Source organism: Stegastes partitus, unplaced genomic scaffold (genome assembly GCF_000690725.1).
Source record: "Stegastes partitus isolate 25-593 unplaced genomic scaffold, Stegastes_partitus-1.0.2 Scaffold307, whole genome shotgun sequence".
Lineage (NCBI taxonomy): Eukaryota > Metazoa > Chordata > Actinopteri > Pomacentridae > Stegastes > Stegastes partitus.
Window position 1 is genome coordinate 309,161 of NW_007578038.1, and position 18,883 is coordinate 328,043.

The 18,883-nt window shown below is 44.3% G+C and overlaps 1 protein-coding gene across 1 annotated transcript in view; it reads left to right on the plus strand.

The window, feature by feature from the left end:
• The first annotated feature begins 7,266 nt into the window (after window positions 1–7,266).
• The window catches only part of nlgn2a (neuroligin 2a), a 199,706-nt gene continuing 188,089 nt past the window's right edge, over window positions 7,267–18,883 (plus strand). Inside the window, exon 1 of the mRNA XM_008283339.1 lies at window positions 7,267–7,399. The gene's annotated coding sequence lies outside the window, so the exon portion shown is untranslated. The remainder of the gene's footprint in view (window positions 7,400–18,883) is intronic.

The following is an 18,883-nucleotide window of genomic DNA, read 5'->3' on the forward strand; positions in this document are numbered from 1 at the left end:
AAACAACTCAAGATGATGCAGTCAAATGTGCAAATGTGGTGTTTGCAAGCTTTTGTTGCTATTCTGAAAGCACTTTTAGTTTTTTTTTGTAGGTAGATATAATGCTACCATGTAGGGATGTCACAGTGGCTACACTTTCCCCTGTGAAATAAAAATATCTATTAATATGACTCGGCTGCATCGTCTTATTGAAAGACGCGTCACTGTTTTTGCTAAGCGCTATTCATCAACATTAACAATGAGTCAGCTGGCAGCTTTTGTTGTTGTGTTCATTTATTTATTAGGCTACGGGGTGAACGGTGCTCTTGTAGGGCCTGAAAAAAATAACATATTTAGGAGCCAGCTTGTGCGTGGCGATACAGTTTATACAACGCTACTTTTATAGGCCCACATAATTTGATTATACAATCTTGTGATGCATGGTGATAATTAAACTGAATCTTGCACCTTAAATAAGAAACCTACATCTAAGCACCTTCTACACAATGGGACGGTGATATTGATAAGGCCTCTTAATTACGCATTCACGCAGTCAGCAGTTTTTTGCCAACTTCATTCCCGGCTTTGGCTGCAGCAGCCGTGTTGCTTTAACCCGTATTGTATTTTTAAACTCCTTATATATACAGTTTACACGAATAGTTTTTTTTCTTTTTTTGAGAAATAGTGTTTCTGGTTTTTAACTTGAAAAAGTAAGTCGTTCCAACTACATGTTTTTTTAAAAAGGAATTTCTAAGTGTTTAATTACGATAATTATGAGCACAATTGACTAAAACGGACAAATTCTTAAAAATGAATTTGCCCCAGTGGGTAGGAAAGGGGTTTAAAACTGGAATCTTGACCTCAATGTGGAGAAAAATAAAATTGTTAAGCTAGTTTTATTGAGTTAGCCCAACTTTTTATAACTTAAATTTTAGTTTCAGTGACACAATATTAAGTTGATGCAACTACCAATGTTATTAAGTCGACCCGACCCATCAAAAATAATGTTTGTAGCTCATCTAAATTCGAATTTTTACATTCAATTAAGTGGTGTGAATTTAATTTATGCACAACCATGCTCCATGTAAAAGTTCTTTCCCTGCACTACAAGGCCGGTGGAGCTACAGAGGAGCGTGACAATACCAACACTAGAAGTCCAGTTATTCATGCACTCTCTCATTTTTCATATTTTATGACCGTATAGGCTCAAGTATCATCATTAACAGTGAGACACTTTATCCTGCTTTGAAAATAATGGATAAAAAGCCCGTGACAACCTACAAAGATAGAATCTGCTCAGCTCTGACAGCTTCATTCATTTTCTCAAATTAGCCTTTAAATGTATTAACAGTTTAAGCCCTGGAGCCTCTTTCCACGTACATCCAAAGACAAGACAGTAACGGGGCAGCTGGGTAAACGATCATAGATCCACAATCAGCTTTCTCCATGGAACACATCAGCAAAATCAACTTACTGACAGATATGTTTTACAGAAGAGGTTAAGGGCTGGCTAAAGGCAAACTGAAGTCATTTCTAACATTGTTTTTTTTCTTTTCCCCTCCCTCATGTATCACAATTAATGTATTTTGCGATGAGTATTTCATTATACTGTCATGTCTGTAGTGCATTGAGGTTTTATGAGAATGAAAGCTGTTTATTTTAATTGTACTGCGCATGTAAAAGCCCGACTAGGGACAAGAGGAGAAAATTAGCAACAGCTATTAACTCTCAGCACATCAGTTTCGTGCTGTGCATCGGAACTATGGTGAACTGCCTGTTAAATAAATAATGAAATAAGATAAAATAAACAGTTCAGAGTAACATCTGCTTAATCTTTTCTCTCCGTTATTATTATAAAAAAAAAAATCACAAGGTCGAAATACGGCAAAGGTCGCTGCATCATCATTCCGTCCCGTCGCTTGACACATCCTCCTGTTTGTGGATTTCTCTCACACAGTAATAAATAACACCGCGCTCACATATAAAACCCAACCTTCCAGTGATAAGCGAGGATGTGAGAAACAGAACACAGCGCCAGGAGCTACAGAGCGAGGCGGGAGTGAGGTTGGGAGAGCACCGGTTACCGACCTGGAGGGCAGGCGCCTCGTGGCAGAAAGAGAGGGGAGAGTAAATGTGAAGCTACAAGGGGAGTCAAGTAGGATTTACCGGTGATGAATTTAGAAGCGAGGGGGGGAAATCAGTGTAAAGAGCAAGACAGGGAGCGGCGTGTTGGAGGGCTTTAGAGGTGCGAGGGCGAGAACACGGAGGACGAGGGCGAGATTTTGAACTTTCGGAGCTGTTCGGTGCGAGCGAAGGGTAATCACTGCTGCGGGAACGGGAGGTAGAAAGAGCGCATTCATTTAAAGTGTTTGTGCCGCGCAGTTCCTCTCCTGGCAAGCTACCGGCCAACTGTGCTTGAAGCCCAGTCTCTTTTCCCCAAAACAGCTTTGTGAATTAAAAGCTCCTGGCATCCAAGTTTGTTCTCAGCTATTCGGAATGACTTTCGCGAGGCCTTTCTTTTTCTCCCACCGAGGCCTAATCGTCTGTAGCTACCATGCGTACATAGGTACACGAGTGCACGCTGTAGTCTTTAGAATTCGTCATAAAGGAACAAACGCAGTAATTATTTCCCTTCGATGGTCTATTTTAGCCTCTGTTGCAGTGCCGGGCTATGCTCGCAGTCCGCAGCAGGGATTTGTGGGCATGCTCGCCAGGTCGAGTTGCAGGAAAGTAAATTAGGCAGAGAGAAAATGGGCTTTCTGCATACCCTGGATGCTTCAGACAGAAAGGTTAATGGCTTTATGAGATTGCAGCGACATATTATTGCAAACACCTCCAAGCAAACAAATTATTTGATTGCAATATCGCAGGATGTAGGACTTGTTTCAGCCTGTTGTTAATGGAATATTAAACCCACAGGCATGTGTATGTGTGTGAAAGTGGATTTCCATGTTATGGTCATGCTTATACTGTATGTTCGCAATTACATACAGTAGTTTAGAAAACAAACAAAGACATCTATGGAAATCGTTAGCTTTTTGTGTGTGTGTTTTTTTAGCATCTTTGGACAATATAAAGGTGATATACTTGAGCAACTCCACAAGTAAAATTGGATTTTTCTGTCATTTATGGAACAAAAATATGAACAGATATAAAGTAAGTAGACCTTCAGCATCGGGAGCTTTAGCAGGAATAATGTCTTGTAGGCGTTTTGTATAATTGTCCACCAGTTTTCTCACATCGGCTAGTTGACATTTTCTAACCACTCTTGCTTTAAAAATCTTTTTAGTTGCAAGATGTTCCTGCCAAATTTAAATGCAATTCAAATCTGGCCTTTCATTTGGTCATTCCACAACCTTCAACTTCTTCTATTTAGGACATTCCTTGGTAGGTTTGATGGTGCATTTACAGATTAAAGGTCTTATCTTATCATCATTTGCAAACCGTAGTTTTACTTGAATGTACTTTATGGATAACAAAGACTTTTTTCTTGCATGTTCCAATGCATTCAAATTTGTGCTGCCTCCTTCTAACTATAGATGCACACACTTTGTCACCAGCAGAGTTACCTAAAGAGCCTCTGATGACATTTAAGAGTTTTTTTATGCTGTTTTGTGCAACAAACACTCATTTCTTATATTTATATGTACATTTTTTATTTTTTGTTTTTTCCTGTCTCGTATATGTGTACGTCTGTTGAAAGCTGCTATCAACGATGTGAATTTCTCCACTGTGAGATAAATAAAGGCATATCTTATCTCTCTTAAGTTGAGTTTGCTGGGGAAAATAGTCCTGGACAAATCTGGAGTCATCTGAAATCCAGTGTAGGTAGATGACTATTTCTACACTGAAATGATTTATTTTGAATAATTTACACCTTAGGATTTAAACCTTAATGAAAGTCCATCTAACCCACTGCTCCACCATATCCAGTACCCATCATGCTATTTATACTTTCACACCTACTCTGGGTAAAAACAACAACAACAAAACAGTAACTGGTTTAAATCTCCCATCACATGCCAGATTTTTCATAACCTAAAAACACCAAAAGAAGGTGCAGATGTCTAGTTTGCTCTTACAATATGCTGCGGGGTTAGTGTGCCCAATGCTGCAAAAAAAAAAAATGTTTAAAAAAAAATATTGCCTACCCCAGCTTTAAATCCCTTGCCAGACTCATAGGCATCCACAACCTTTTTTTTCTGAAGGCCTCGGGGAGTTCTTTAGATGTTGGCATGATGATACTACACACTTCAGTGGCAAAGAGAACGGCGGCAGAGCCTTGATGTCAGCAGTTTAAAATGGGACAGCTTTTGAGTGTCACTCCCAGAGGAGGTTCTAATTACTGGCACCTGATCTGGAACCCCTGAGTGTATTTTATGGATTCGAAGTTGTGATTAATGTTGGAGTGGACTTACTTTTACCTTGTGGCTGATCTGTTTGTCTATGGAAATAACTACAAAATGTAAAAATCTTGCCCATACCTGTATGTAGCATTGTCTTTCATTATGTCCTAGTTATGCACACTACAGAGCTGCTTTACTTTGAAAATCCAAGGGTGTCCTTTTCACTGCTCAGTTACACATAGAACCGCAGTCATCCAGCAAAACCAACTTTAATGTTGTTCTGGATGTTTAAGAACCCACACGAACGCCACGGGAGAATTCTCCGCAGACCAGCAGCTCCCCCTGGGGCTCCTGCACGGCAAGCTGACCTCCAAAACAACATACATCACCGCTTGAAGTGTGCGTGCAGGGAGGGATGGTGCGTATCTCTGTGTTAAGGGAGAGCAAATGGGAACTGTGCGCGATACTACATGTGTTTGCTATCGCATATCGACGTAGTCCATCAGTGACAAACCACAAGGAGTTGTGTGAAGTGTGTGTATCTTGATGCAGGCTCAGCTGTCAGGCCTCCCTGGCGGTCCATTACCTCTGATGCCTGGATAGGGTCCATCAAGTGCCGGACATCCCCGCGCCTTGTACATGCAAACACACACTCTACCTCCTCACCTTGGCCTGATGGGATATCACTGAGGGAATGTACATCCACCACCAAAAAGACAATTTGTCTTGATAGCGGAGCTCGTGGCCCCATAGCGGCTTCTCTCCTGCCTCATCTGTGTGCCTCGGGTATTTTGAGGGTGTCCGAAGGTGTAAAAAAAAAGAAAAAGAAGACGGGCTGACATGATGTTTTGGCTGATTGACGACAGCTTGGCTCCTCACCTCGGTGGAGAAACAGGCCGCTTCCCTGCCTGGGGTTTAAATGAGAAAGTGAATGAACACCGGTGCATGGATGTTAAGCAGTAAATCTTGTATAAAATGACATCTGGATGCTACAAGCGAGCATCGTTTGGATAAATCTGGAGGTGGCACTCACTATACTTTAGTTTAGGTGACTGCAGCAAGTGGAGCACAAAAAAAGTTTTTACTGGAGACTTTTTTTTTTTTTTCACAACTCTGTATATGCTGTGAATTCCTGGCAGGCATCAGCCTACCAACTGTGGATACATGGCTCTGCAGCGACTGAGGCAGATGCTTGGCTGTGTTACGACCCCGGTAATAAGACAGACATGTGGCTGTGCTGCATCCAGAGGAGCAGGTGCTGCCACCACACTGCCATTACCATCTGCACTGATGAGATCGGGGACTCAGCCGTGCTGGATGTTAGATGGTTATTATCCCTTAAAGTAAAATATAAAATAAGTAATAGTGCAAGCTGGTGAAATCGGCAATCCACCCTAAAAATGACTGTAATATCGCAAAAGGGACCTGTGTTGCTGATTAGTGAGTGTAGCCTACATCCTAATCTTATTGTATATTATATCATTTTTATCTTCTGCGGCTTCATCCTTTAATGCCTCATTTGGCACTCAAAACCAAATGATAGATATTTATCCCTAATGAATAACATCTATAGGGATTAGCCATGCAGGAAAAGAGGTTGGCATGTGCTGAAAGGGTGAACTGATGGATGGAGAGGTGGTTGAGGGATGATAAAAAATAAAAAAAAAGATGCAATGTGGTTGAAGGGAGGAGGTTAAAAAAAAAAAGAGCTAGTATCCCTTTAAAGTCCTCTGACGTCATGCTGATGCAGATCTGCCCGGCTGGATCCGAGCGCAGGAGAGGAGGAGGAGGAGGAGGAGAAGGATGCCGAAAAAAAAAAAAAATGAAACTCCTCAGCACTAATTTTTCAGTCCTCTGCGGGAGAAGATGGAGCTCGACCCTCCCCCGCACCTCGTAGCCCGCACGGGAGCGGATCGACACCTGTTTCCAACCCTGAGCGGACGCGACGATGCTGCCGGCGCGACGCGGACGACGGTAAACGCGACACATTTTTAATAGAAAAAGCGACCATATTGAGGTCAGAAGAAAGCGTTGCCAGGGCGACCAGCTTGCTAGGGGAGGACACTGCAGGCGCGCGTCACACGCCGGGGACGAGCGGTGCGTGCTTTTTTTTTTTCGCGAGGACGCGCGCGCGCGTGCGGCGGCGGCGGCTAGCTGAGGCGGTCACGGCTTCCACACAGCAGCAGCAGCAGCAGCATCGGCGGCGGCGGCGGCGGCATCTTCCTCACAAGACTACCGGAGCACCGACGCTACTGTGCGTCCGCCGTTACCGACACGAGCGTTACAGCGAGCCCGAGCTTGCACCGTGACTTCTTCGGGCTTCACTTTGAGGGGGATTTATTGTGGATTTATCGACGACGTCCCAGAATAATTAAGAAAAAAAAAAAACGCTCTGAAACTGAGTGGCAACACAGGTGACACTTCCCGGCAATCAAGTCCCCCGCAGACACGTCCGGCTTGTTTTGTCATTAAAAAAAAGGGGCCTCAATTTGAAAAACAAAAACAAAAAACAAACAACAACAAAAAAACAAACTTTCCTTTTTTTCTCTTTTTTCCCCCCTTGTGACAAACCGGACTGTCAGAAAATAATTAATTTATCGCCGTGCTGGAGGAGACGGGGACCGAGCCGAGCCGAGCTCGCCTGCTCGGACGGGGATTGAGAGGCTGCTGTAGCCCGCTGAGCTGTTGGTGCTGGCTAATGCAGTATAGCAGCTTTATTTTTTGCTATTCGGGCTCCACTCTGTCATTGTCTTCAGTCATGAAGTCCCACCTGCCGGCCCGGTTGGATTGAACGAGGTACAGTGCTGTGGAAGGGCCATTTTTTTTTTTTTTTTAATTTTAATTTTTACATTTTTTTATTATTAGTATTCGTTTTGCTTTGATAAATAAGCACTTCTTTTTTTCTTTTAATTTTTTTTCTGTTTTTTTATTTTTATTTTTTTTATCGCTCGCTTGACTTTTAACCGGCGGACGGTTTAGTGAAGAGGACAAGGAGGAGAAGGACGAAAGCTCAGGAAGAGAACCCCGTTGGGAATCTGGCACCTTACCAACACCGGTGGATCACACATTAACAGGTAGGCTCAGGTTTGCATTGCCAATGCTGATTTTCCACTGTGAGATATGCTTCTACTCTAAAATCACAGTGAAATATGCTGTTTCTGATGATTACTGCTTCCAATTTGCTTTAAATGTGCATTTTTTAATTGTGTGTGGGCTTCATACATACAGTGAATAACATATTAAGACATGAGCAAATACCTTCCTCACAAGTATATCATCTCAAATCACTGCATGTATTTTTTTTTAATATATATATTAAGAAATGGAGATACATGTTGCCAGCATTGAAAGATGCAGCCCAAAGCATGTCTGAATTGAATGTCATTTAGTGCCACTTGCAATCATTGGATTTTGCAGCATGTTTCGTCACGTCTGTGTGTGTATTTTGTGTTGTGGAAATGTCAGACCTGTTGTGAATGAGTCGTGCTTCATGCAGGCGAGCTCCTCTTTAATAACAGAGAAGATGCATCCGCTGTGCCATTAATGAGAGACCTGCACTCGGAGCTCTTCTGGCGGAATGAGAGAAACAGAGGCTGCTATTCAGTCAGGCTGAGCTCATTCCTGTGTCCTCGTACATGCACAATTTTTTTGCAGCTTATTAATCAAAGGGCCTTCTATTAGATCGCATCAATGCTGGATGGGTTATTGCACTTTTTGGTGGTCTTTGTGCAATATCTTTAATTGTGCATCATCTGGAAGACGGTTGAAAGGGAATAGGAATGCATGGGAAACTGTGCGAGGGAACCATAATGTGTTGCAGGCAGAAATGATGCACACGCTCTCTCACAAAAGTCCTCCTTCAACAGTTGAATCATCCTTCAAATTAATATGAGCATCTTATCATGTGGTCTTTTATACTCACAAGACCTCAGGAAACGCCATGGCCATGAGAACATATTCCCCTAATGCTCGCCTCCGCACACACACACACACAAATAAGTGCACACACACACAGCACGAAGAATGGGGCACATTTATATGCTGTGGCTGGTGTTGTGGGGCATTCGGATCGGCAGGGCCTGCTAGATGATAGAATTCAGCAGGGACAAGAAGACCTCTGTTCTTATCTGCGGCGACGAGAAGGGGAAGGCAGCTCGGCTCAGTCTCAGCTCCTCTCCTTGGTTTAAGGCAGCTAGCCTGCCCTATATAGCAGATAGGGACATCTCCTCTGTGGGGAGAAATCATTTTAATGGAGGCAGGGGGGAAAAAATGTGCGACTGTCCTTGTGCTAAATAGATGTTGTCACAGAGGAGTTGTTATTTATCTCGTCGGCGACTGGCTGCAAACTTTGAAGAACTGTGGAGATGTTTAAGGGGGATAAAGGTGGCGTGCTAATGCAGTGCGTTGAGCGATTGCAGACATTTGTGTGAGAGAGAGCGATATGTATACACAAAAAAAAAAAAAAATGGAGGAGAGGGGGAGATAGAGCATTTCTGCAGCAACGCAATACAGCATATTCTGTTTATGCATTTTGCTGTCAGTGGCTGATTTACAATGAGAAACACAAAGGGAAGGTAGTGTTGTCAAGGAGGCCTGCACACATCTCTGCCTGTTTGTACTTTTGTGTGGGAATCCTGCAGGCTAGAATTTGTTCATTTTTGTATCTCCGTGTGTGTCCCTTAAGCAAATGCATGCAAAAGCCCATGAAGCCATTGCTCAATGCCATCCCTCCCAGGCAAGGTGCAGCAAAGCTGGAGGCAGATGGGACTGAAGGGTTCAAAGCATGTCGCGGGCTAGATTGATGTCTCCTAGCGCGGGTCGCTAAGCAGTCAACAGATGCAGGCTGTGCTTGATGTCGTGACGGGGTGAGATGAAATGACCATCACAATCACACTTTCACAGCCTTTTAAAGCCCTACCTGTCAGTTTGCTGCTGCTAATTTTATCCCCGCACTGTTTATTTTTACAATAGACAAATCAGCGACAGCAGGTTTCCCAGTGGGTAAGGACGTGTTCTGGCTGTGGAGATAACAGGGGTTGCTGCTAATTTTAGGTGAGAGATGTCATCTGCGTAAAAAAAATCTCGGGGATTATGACAGCTGACATGTTGACTGGAGAGCTGGAGACTCATCTGATGAACGCTGACGAAATTAAATGTTTGTTTAGCAAAGTCGAAATGAATTAGTAAAGCCAAGTCTGGCTGAACACACAGGTCCTGAGGGAGGTGCTGTTCCTCATATCTTCTTTCTGTTAGGAGACGCTAAGGAGGGAACTATGTGTGTCAGTCATCGCTTTGAAGGCACAGAAAGGTATTTTCAGGACTGCTGGCAGAATTTTATTTCCCCGACAGCGTGAATTTGGCTTCCGCTTTTCAGCGAAGTTGACGGTTTCGCTGTGACAAACTGTACAGTTAGCGCTTGTATAATTGAAAGAATATTGAATAATTGCAGGAACCTGTTTGCACATTTGAAGGATTTGTGACTTGGAGCAGTGTGTTAGACAGACACGCACCTAATGAACTCCTGATTTATGGAAGTTACAAAAATATATCTCCGTGGGATGAATTGAGCTGTGAGCAGACGTTCAATATTGCAGCAGATCTCTTTGACGGGTACCTGTTGCTGTGACCTCATTTGTATTCATCCTAAACTTCACTGCCTGCCTTGTTTTTCTCTGCTTTTTAGTGGTAAAGAAAGATGGAAGATGGAATAGCTCAACAGTGGATGCTCTTTTCTTATTTTTTTTTTAAAACATAGCAAGGGTTGATGATAGACAACAAGCTGTTCACAATGGGAATATATGTCTCCTTCTCCCTTGACGAACAGTCGCCTGGTCTTTTACATACATCAGTTGTCATGTGTGTGTTACTGCGCTTTATCCATTATCTCAAATTGATTCTGCACTCCTTCCTTCCCTCGCCGAAGACACTTTCCTTTTGTAAGACCATATATTCTCCGCATGACTCCTTTATTGCCTTTATTCTTCATCGATGTATTCATTTGTTTCCCTTCTCCATCCGCTTGTGGCAGATTCCCTCATTTGGTTCAAAGGGAGCCCGACTGTTTCTTGCAAAGGAGTGTGTGTCGTTGCTATGGCAGCATCTTTTTGGAAGGATAAGCCCCGCAAAGATTTTAAACCTGAAGGTCTTTTTTTTTGTTTGTTTGTTTGTTTGTTTCCACTGGTTTGTATGTGTCCATGTATATTAAGTCTCCAAAATTAATCAAAAAACAACTGACATCACCGTATCGACTGCTGCAATGCACGAATTGCTGGAGGCTGCATTTTTTCTTCATGATAAAGCCCACTAAACAATGTTCTCTGGAGCTGCGCTGAATCTTGACACGAAATCATTATGACCAAATATTTTATTACATTCAAAATGAGCAAACCTAAGCATTAGCATGTCTTGATTATTCCTTTCTTTGCAACTGGGGAAAAAAGAATCTGCAAAAGTTGGAGGTAGGGGTGGGTTGTCTGGCCAAAAAAAAAAAAAATCAAATGCTAATCTGTGATCTGAATCGAAATTCTCGCAGGTTTAGTTTCATGATTAATTGCGCTTATGGCTTCAAAGGTTAAAGGCCCAATCCACGAATCTATGCATCCTGTTTTCATCCATTGTGACGCTTCGATGCTGCTTTTGAGAGTTCAGTCGCTGCTAACCCTACAGCCCAGGCCCATTTCATCCCCGCTGACCAGGTCGCTGTTGTAGTGATCTTTAATGCCATTCAGCTTCCTCATCAGTGAGTCTGTCATCCCGCAGATGGACTCCAACTCAGACTGCAGTTGGCAGCGGTAGTCGACTATCTCATCACGTGCAGACTTTATGGCGTCCTTGTTCTGCTCTGCAGCTTAGTCGAGCTTGTTATAGCAGCACATGAACCAGTTCCCCACCTGCTGCAGGTTGGGCTTGGAGTGGTCCTTGAGCTCGCAGTTGAGAGCAGAATAAGGACCGCTGTCGCCGACGGCAGTCCAAGACAGTGGAGTTGGAGTAGATTTGTGGGCCCAAAGACTCACTGCAGAGGAAGCTGTGTGAGGACTGCCTCAACACTCACCTGGCCAACCTGCAAGTAAAGAAACACAAGGCAGGATGTGGTGGATAGATATGTACGACTCCTCTCAAAAGCAGAGCATTTGCCAAATTAAGGTTGTCCTTTAAGTTCATCACATAACCCACCCTTAGCTAGAGGTCTTTATGTCCATTTAGTATTAAACAGTCCTTGTATATGTGGTAAAGGTAAAAGATTATTTGCTTTATGATTGTTCTCTGAGATAAATACCTCCATCTTCCCTGCTCAGCTTGTCAATGTGTCTGTTTTCTCTTGGAGTGCTTGTCCTCCACAGTGTCCAGTCTCTCGTCTTTGTCTGAGGCTGTTGAATGAGATCTTTGCTGTCTTGGGTGCAAAATGGAAATATGCAGTTTATTTGTCTCAACTCTTTCCTTCTTTGTCTGTCTCCTCGTTGTCTTTATATTGCAGTGTTTTCTGCCATTTTGTTGTCTTCTAAATCCCATCCCTCATTCCTTTCCCCTTACATACTTGCTGTCTTCCTTGTTTGTTTTTAAGCATGTTGTCCGTCAACCCGAGGCGAACCGCTCCGTATTGTCCCCGGTGGGCTCATTAAGGTTATATCAAGGTCGAACACTCTGACACATTTTGATGGGGAAAAAAAAAAAACCATGATGGTCGCTTCCAGAGTCTCCAGCCAACAACGGCAGCAACCTTCACATCACCACTCCTCCATCGCCCCCCCTGCTAGAACCAGGCTGACCACCAGCCAAGATCAATGAACATTTACTCCTCTCCTTTCGTCAGAGAGATAAAAGCCAAAGGAAGACACAGGGAAAGTAAGAAACCACCCAGAACACCTATCGGCCAGCTCTTGACTGCTCTCAAGTTTGACAGTGCAGGTTGGACACACCTCCAGATTTCCTGTTATAACAGAAAGATTAAATCCACTGTTGAGGTTTTTTTTTTTTTTCTAAAGCAAACAATTCCATTCATCCAGAGGTGCAAGGCTACAATGGGATTTCATACTTCTGTGATGATACAGATTGGATGGAATCAGCAGCAGTGGAGTCAGCAACAGCTGGGATTAAATACATCCTGCTTCCTGGCCAATCAGATTGACTGACAGTAGGAATCCATGTTGCTCGGTGCAGTGCAGCTCAGCGCTCTGGTGAGCTTCGGTAACTTGCCTCTATTGCTTTGGTGCATCCATGGGACTTCTACCTGTGTGTTTCATATTTGTTCCTTAATACCCCTCTGCAATCCTTTATATGGATTTTATATACAAATCTCCCAGCAGCCTAACTTAGGAGATTAATGGGCTTATGAAAACATGCTTTCTTTTCTTTTTTTTTTTTGTTCCCCTGAGTTATTCATTAGATTTAGTACTGTCTCTCTCTCTCTCACACACACACAGCACTGCAGTGGATCACACCATGTGCTACGTTTTTTGCCATCGATGGGGTCACAGAGAATTTTGAGTTATGGTATTGACAGAATCTCAAGGTCAGGAGCGGCCACATCCTTGCGAGTACTCTCGAGCAAACCTTCGGCATCGCAAACAAGCTCCAGGTCAGCGGGCAGGTAGAGACAGGCAGGCTGCAATTCTGCCCTCTTACCCCAGACACATACAGATAGAGGAGGAGAGAGTGTGCTCTGAAAGTCAAGTGACCACAGATGTCGCAAAAAAAAAAAAAAAAAAAGAAAAATCTGAAAGAGCAGGGGAAGCAAGCTTAAAAGCAAATAGGAGAGCAGTGAAGGAGCACAGCCGAGAGAGGGAGAAAGGGAGAGATATGCCACAACATTACGACAGTACCATCTCTATTTTGCACTCTTAACATCTGCTATATGCTACCTCTTCCCTCCTGTGCACACACATTAGTATGAGCTGACACACCACCACATATATTAGTATGAGCTGTCAGCCGGAGCCCTAACAACTAGCTAGAGAAGGACCAGTTGAATGGTAAGCCTGGCAGGGGGAAGCAGCAGCAGCAGCAGCAGCAGTGGCGGCGGCGGCGGCGGCTGTGTTGGCCAACATGGTCGAGTGTTATCACTGCACTGTATAATGATGCAGGTTGTTATAAAGCACACATATTTCTCTCTCGAGGTAGCTCACAGACACACACACTGAGCACGGGGCTTCAGTCAGTCAAACTTAATGAGCCTCCATTGTGGCATAGCCGGTGGCTGTCCCGTAGCACAGCCCAGGCCGTTATCCATTTGATGTCCATCTGTTGACATAAGTGACGGTGGGTTGCGGTGGTTGGTTTTGAAACATGGGGCCAGAGCTGCCAGCTAATGGCAACCCTTGAGGATGCAGAGATACCAGTCTCTGCTGTCCGTCTCCCAGGGGTTACTGCTGCTGTTTGGAGTGCTGCCTGAAGGAGCTCTGAATGGGCTGTTTGCAGCATCACACTACCACTGCTCAGACATTTTTTTTTTGTTCAGGTGCACGCACGCATGTACAGCATGTCACATTTTTAGCCTCGCCTTAAGATTTCAGCCTCCCCTAAACAAACCGAGCGTTCATTTCCAGCACTTCCATGTGCTGCCTGTCTCCAGCTGATGCATTGTTAGGCTGCTGGGCTTCAGCTGTCCTGATGGCAGATGCTAATGAAAAGAATAAGCCGGTTCTTACGTAGTGAATTAGGATGTCTCTTACTTGACAGCCTCTTGCTAAATTCTGCTGGTACCGTGTGCTTTTGTGTGTGTGTGTGTGCGTATGCGTGTGAAAGAAAACAGCGGCCCGACAGTGATGAATGAGCGCTAGAATGGCAGCGTTACACTTTCGCACCTGATGATGCAGAGCAGGCGATGATCATCCCTGTTATTGTCACAATCAGCAAAAAAAAAAAAACCCTCCACCCTCAGTATGAGCAAGGACACACATTGAACGCACACACGAAAGGTTTGACTTTGTGCACACACTGAAGAGGAAACGCCTCAGAACCTTTTGGCAAGCTTTTCTCCTTTGATTTATTTTAACTAAAGGCACTCTGCTTTTTTGTTTTGTCCTATGTTTAAGGATGCGGCATGTGTATCCTCCATCCTTCATAGAAAACAATGCATGTTGGTTGAATCATTCATCTGCAGCTCTTCACACTGTCTCTCAAGGCTGAAGCAATTCCTCTGCTGACAAATGGCAGCAGGAAAGGGGAGCTAAATTCCAATCTGTGTGGATCACTCCTGGGCCCAACACCCCGCATGAGCAGATTTTCGCAGACTATATTTTCACAGGTAGCAGCTCACAGCACCAGGAACATAAATGTCAGTGTTCTGACTCGTACCGAACTTTATTGAGTGCACTTATCTGCTACCCTCAGGCTACAGTATCTTGGTGAAAATGACTCATGTTCCCTGTGCAGTGCCCTTCTTATGTCCCTTCTGACTGTCTGGAATTTACTTTAAGTGTTAGAAAGATGGAAGAAAAGTGCAAAAAAACTTCACTTTTTTTTTTTGAAGGTTTTGTGGAAACAGATTTTAGAAAGCAAAAGTGATCACCATAACAATATAGGAGATTAGAGATACAATTAGAGGCAGCATGCGGTAAAGGGGACAGGGATGTATAGGCAGCATGTGAAGACTGGGACAGCTTATCGTTAGAGGAAGAAAGATAGGGTCTTGTCACCTTAATTAGCCGGGGTAGGGAAGTGTAACCTTGATCACACGCTAGTGCTAACGGCTAATGAGTGGTGGGATTGCTTTGCAGGGATATACGTTAGCGCGTATAGCTTGTAGATGGCAGAACGGGGTGCGGTAGGGCTGTTACTGCAAAGACAAAGACCTGGGATGAAAGCAACCGGAGCTCCCTTGGTGCCAACATGAAACAATCTCTTTCCATTTGGGTTCGAACTCCAGGGACTTGGAAATAAGAAGGGGGAAAAGGAGAAGAGGCCGTCGATTGAGAAGCCTGAGAGTCAGCAGGATTTCCTACTTCTATTATTTTTTTTTTCCCCCCACTGCTTCATTCTTTCTTCTTTTGTGAGGAATAAACACGTTTGAAAGGATCCTCTCACTTGAGGACACGCTTTACATTCTGGAGGACAGAACCGCCACAAAAGGTTTGTTTTGTGCAAAGCGGGGCTGCTCCGTATGTATTCCTCTTATCAAGATTTTGTTGACAAGTAAATATCTGAATTGATTTTTTCAAAGGTCTCCGAAAGACTGAGACACAGATCGAGTTCTTGACGTCTTATTTCGCAACACAAATCTGAAGAGGTGGGGCTGTATTGATTCCAGCAGGTGAGCCAATAGTTTATGATCAACACCAACATGAGAGAATTAACGGATGGTCCCAGTAAATTTAGTTAAGCACATATGGGAATTTGAATCCCACAGTGGTCTCCTCGTTCTTTAAATTTTCCTCTTAACCTTCACCCATTTCTCCTTCCACCCCCCTCTTTCTACTTTGCCTCTGGTTACTCAGGCCCCTGCCCTCTCCATTTTCTCCTCTCTCCACTTAATTAACCCATTGATCAGGACGCTCATAAATTAGTCCTCTGGAGAGACCCTCGTAGAGCACGTTTCCCTTTCTCACACCTCTCATCCTTTCGTCGGCCACACTGTCGGCGAAAAGGTCCCTCAGCGTCATCATCTGAAGCCCGATGTATTTTTCAAACTTTCAGTCGATTCATAGACTTACAGGGGGGGGGCGGGTTGTAAAAGTAGGGGAGCATGGAAAGAGGAATTAAGGCAAGTACAGATCAGGGAGCGGGGTTTAGGTCAATTCCGCTCATGTTCAACCCCGCAATTCATTACACTCACAAAGCTCAACCTTTTCACGGCACCCCCCTTGCGTCTGTAAATGTTTTCCCCCTTCCTTCCGCCTCCCTCTTGCTCTCAGCCTGACCTGTTCTCCGGAGCAGGGTGCCGGGTGCCTACTCGGAGATTTGCCCAATTAGGAGGAGCTCAGAGATCATTATGGAGGGAGGCCTCTCTAACACTCCCTCCCCATCGCACTCCTCGTCTCTGTACTCTGTTTTTTCCTGTTTACTTTGCTCGCACCACCTAAGAAGTTCCGGCCTTGTTGTATTCTTCGTTTTTTTTGCGCTTCTTTTGTAATTTGGCCTCTTCACTTCTTGTATTATCCAAAGTTCTTTCTTTTATGCATCTTGCTGAATCTCCTGACAGCCATCCTTTCAACAAACCTTACTGCTTAATAGATCCTCTTCGCTCTCAAGCAGGCATTTCTGAAATGCTTGTTTCTGGATACAGGGTGTCCTTGTCTCACTAGTTACGCCCTTTCAGAACTGATGTCCACTCTTCTTTTGTCATTTGTAACACAACTATTGCCGTCTCTTTTTCCGTGAAGCGCAGCACTGTGAATGCTTTCCCGGAGTGGCTGTATTTGATCTATATCATTTCTGCTGCTGTTGTAGCATGGCAGGCTTTTTCACTTCACCTCCGCCTCTGCATCTTCCACTGTGGCCATTCAGCGGAGCGCCTTCCGCTCTTGAGCTCTGACGTGGTTGGATAGCATGCTTTCCTAAGAAGTACCACTGAGAGACCATAAACTGGCCTTTATCTCTCTTATGTCTGCAGACTTTTATATGCGCCTTACCCTATGGTGCATCACACTCATTACCCCTTGTCTAGTTTTTAACCTCACCTAAAGCAGTGTTTAGGAGCGCTCAATGGATCTGAACCAGGAAAATGTGTTAGCCACGCTCTGATTCAGGGTAGGTGGATGGTTTGATTTAAAGGTCTGGCTCACTGGTACATGATTCATTCATATCCTGAGGTCTCCCGCTAGGCCCACAGCCAGGCACGGGAATTTTCCCTGAGCTAGAAGCTATGTGTGCGCTTGTGTAAGTCAGTTAAATATAGAATGCTTTGGCAAACTGCAGAGGGGAATGCATATAGAAGCGAAATATTTTCTATTAAGAGTGCAGCGACAAGAGCTTTGTCTCAATTAGGCTCTCGTGGGGTAGAACCTTCTTGGCGCTGAGGCAATGTTGTTACCCACCACCACGGCGAGCTGGTTTTCGCTCGTTGGCTGTTGCGCTTCCAGCTACGTTGGGTGCTCCATCAGCACCTTTGGCGGGTGGCCTACCAAGTGCGAGCTAGTCAGGCATCACATCTTCGCTTCATAACGGTAGAGGCTCGACAAGAGAATGTGTGGAGTGGAACGAGATCTGTCTTGTAAACGACACTGATTGAAAGATGAAAGAAAGACATACACGTTTGAATTATTTTTGTTTGTTTGTTGTGCTTGATATTCCTTGTAACCTTTACAAATGGTAGAAAAGGTCTTACAGTTGGCGTCTTTCTACTGCGGGAACATGGGGCAGGCGAGGTGGTGTGAATAGAAACAGGAATGGCCCCTAATTGGCTCGTTCACTTTTTCTGTTTCCATCCATTTCCATGGTTGGTTGCTGCATTGCTGTTTGTTGTGTTGGCGTATATGGTGAGCTTAATGGTGCCGATGTTTTAGACGACTGTTACTTAAAGAGTGCCTGGAAAACATGTCACTTGTTGCTGTTGCCTACACTGAGTTTAACCAATCAGCTTCAGTCCCTTCCTAGCAGCTCTTCAGGGATTCTCAGAAGCACCTGCCCCAGAGTAGGAACTTTTCCCCCCCGAAAGAAGCCCTACAGGGGCACTTCCTGTGATCAGAGCATGCACAAAGGTGTGGGCTGCCCTAAAACAGTCTGCCAGCTCCTGCCATGCAAGACGACCTAGTAGTAATAAAAACCTAGCTAGCACCATCCCTTGTGGGCTTCTCCAAATAAAAAAAAAAAAAAGAGGCAAAGACAGTGAAGACTCAAAGGTGGAGGATGCCTTCAGGGCTAACAGAGCTGAGCATGCCCAGGGGTGTGATGAATGGATTCCTTTCTACTCATGTGGTGGCCCACTGTTGCTAAGGCTTGAGGGAAAAGATTCAGCAGAAGACATTATTTCCATGTGTGACTTACGAGAACCATTTATCCATTTTTTTTTAACGCGTGCATGTGTGTAATGGAAACAGGATTTTTTTGTTATGGAGGCAGCAGGAAGTGTGTGTGTTTGCGTGTTTGTATGTTTTTCAGCATATTAAGAGAATGAGGCAGCGCAGCGGCTTTTATCACCTGCTGTTCATATCTGAGGGAGTTCGAGAGCCTGAAGTTCTGTCGGGGAGAGTTGTTCCCTTTGTTGTCTGATGATATCGCGTTGTACATTGCAGGACTGCTGACTCCTGAGGGTTTCATGGTTCTTGTCTGTCACGCACATGCACACATGCAAGGACACAAACATGCAGGTTTACCAGCCTCGGGCACATTCCACTATAGCTGTCACTGCGGCATAGGAGTAAATATGTTTTAGGGAATAATCTGATCTGCCAAGTGCCCTCCCCAGCTCGTGAGTCTTCTCTGTACAACAGTTATAATGCTATTACATTTACTCTTGTCATAGCCAGACTTCAAGGTCAGTCACGACAGACAGGGATTTAGAGTCAGAGCTGAGCAGAGAACAAGTCAAACATTGTGGTTTTACGCATTAGAGAAAAATGGTTCCCAAGGGTTCTACAAATCAAGGTCAGCGATAACACTATCACATGGGCCTGGTGGGGGGG